This window comes from Penaeus monodon, chromosome 7 (assembly GCF_015228065.2).
Source record: "Penaeus monodon isolate SGIC_2016 chromosome 7, NSTDA_Pmon_1, whole genome shotgun sequence".
NCBI lineage: Eukaryota > Metazoa > Arthropoda > Malacostraca > Decapoda > Penaeidae > Penaeus > Penaeus monodon.
The window spans coordinates 16,905,623-16,908,122 of record NC_051392.1 but is presented as its reverse complement, the minus strand read 5'-3'; positions in this window follow the sequence as shown (position 1 = coordinate 16,908,122).

Sequence of the window (2,500 nt, the reverse complement as noted above, 5' to 3'; positions counted from 1 at the left end):
ATCCTGCAAGTCGTAAGTCTCCTATATCACTAAGCTTAAATTTGCACTTGGTAGATTAAAATGTTAAACATCAGAAAATATTATTAGCTATTGCAATTTACTCTTGTAATTATTATAATGATAATAGGGAAAATGACGTTTTTCTGATGATAATCGCAACGATGAAAATAAAGATAATGATAATAATAATAAGATACTGCTACTAATAATGAGAATATTGATATAAGCAGAGAGATAGAGAGAGAGGGAGGATGAGAGACAAAGAGAGCGAGAGCTGAATTCACGTGCGAGGACACGGAGTCCGCTGGCGCATAGGAAAATCAATGTCCTGGGCTTCATCTCATGTGTGTTTACGTGTCAAGTGACATTTTGGCAGAAACGTTTTTTTTTTTTTCTTCTCTCTCTCTCGCCTAAAGTAGTCTCTCCCGGTGTTGAGAGTGAAGAGAGGCCAATATCCGTCACTAGGATAGAGCTTTAATTGTTGGAGTACAAATAAACAAGGGATTTTTTTTTTTTTTGTTCAGTATCTAGTTTGTTTAAGATTTGTTTATGGTTGTTTGTGTCAGTGGAGGAAGCGTTACTTTAGTGTTTATGTAGGAGAGCGTGTGTGTGTGTGTGTGAACAGGTACGAGCGCAAGTGAATGATTGTGTGTTGTAAAATAGCAACTAGCTTACAAAAACCGAATACACATCTCGGAAAGACGATCTCCTTTGCGAAATCCTTAGAGGAAAGTCAGCTTTCCCTCCAGCAAATTAATTACACTCGAAATCTGACTTGTTTTCTCCTTAGACAATAATGAATGTCATTTCAAAACTTATCTCCTGTTGTTTACTCATTCTTTGTCCTTTCTTTTTAGAAATGTGGCATATATATATATATATATATATATATATATATATATATATAATTATATATATATAATATATATAAAGATATATAATATAAAGATATATATGTATATATATATATGTATATATATACATGTAATATATATAGATATATAATATAATATAAAAATATATATTATATAATTAAATATATTAATATTATATATATATATATATATTTTATATATTATATATATATATATATTTACAAAGAGGTGTGTGTGTATGTGTGTGTGTGTGGGGTGTGTGTGTATATTTGAATGCATGCATGCATGTGTGTGTAAAATGTGTGTGTGTGTGTGGTGTGGGGGGTGGGTGTGTGGGGTGTGGGTGTGGTGTGTGGGGGGGGGGGGGGGGTGGTGTGTGTGGGGGGGGGTGTGTGGTGGGGTCATATATATATAATATAATATATATAATATATATATAAATATATATTTTATATATATAATATATATATATATATATATATAATTTAAAAATATATATATATACAGAAATAAAAATATATTAATATATATATATATATAATATGTATAATATATACATAATATATATATATATATAAATATAATATATATTATATATATATATACTATATATTATATATATAAAGATGAAAAGGTATATTTATAATATTATATATATATATATATAATATAATATATATAATTATTATATATTTATATATTTTATTTTTGTTTTATTAATATATGTATATTTTTTTTATTGTGATATATATTATATATTATATATATATCTATTATATATATATATATATATATATATATATATATAATATATTTTTATTTTTTGATAGTGTTGTTGTGGGTTTTGTGTGTGTGTGTGTGTGTTTTGTAGTTTATCATAAAATATATATATATATTATATCTATATATTATTATATATTTATATATATATTATATAAAATATATATATAATTTTATATATACAATATATAATATATATATATATAAATAAAAAATATATTATATTATATAATATACATATAAAATATTATATAATAATAAAATAAATACATTAAATAATAAAAATAAAAATATATATATTATATAATATATATTATATATATAAAATAATTAAATATATAATATATCTTTATAAAAAATTATATATAAATTATATATAAAATATATATATATTATTTATATTAAATAATATATGTGTGTGTGGTTGTTTGTTGTGTGTGTGTGTGTTGTTTTTTTTTTGGTTTTTTTATATATATAAAAATTTTAATAATAATATTATGTATAAAAAAAATATATAAATATATTATATAAATTATATAAAATTATATATATATTATATATTATATATATTATTTTAAAATTATATATAATATTTTAAAATTTATAATTTTGTGTGTGTGTGTGTGGGGGTTTTTTATATATATATATATATATTATATATTATATTATATATATATTATATATTATTATAATTATAATAAGTTTATTTTAATACAAAATTTTTATGTTTAAACACACACACACACATACACCACACACACACACACAAACACACACAGAATATATTATATTAATATATATATAAATATATATATAATATTATTAATATATATATATATTTTTAT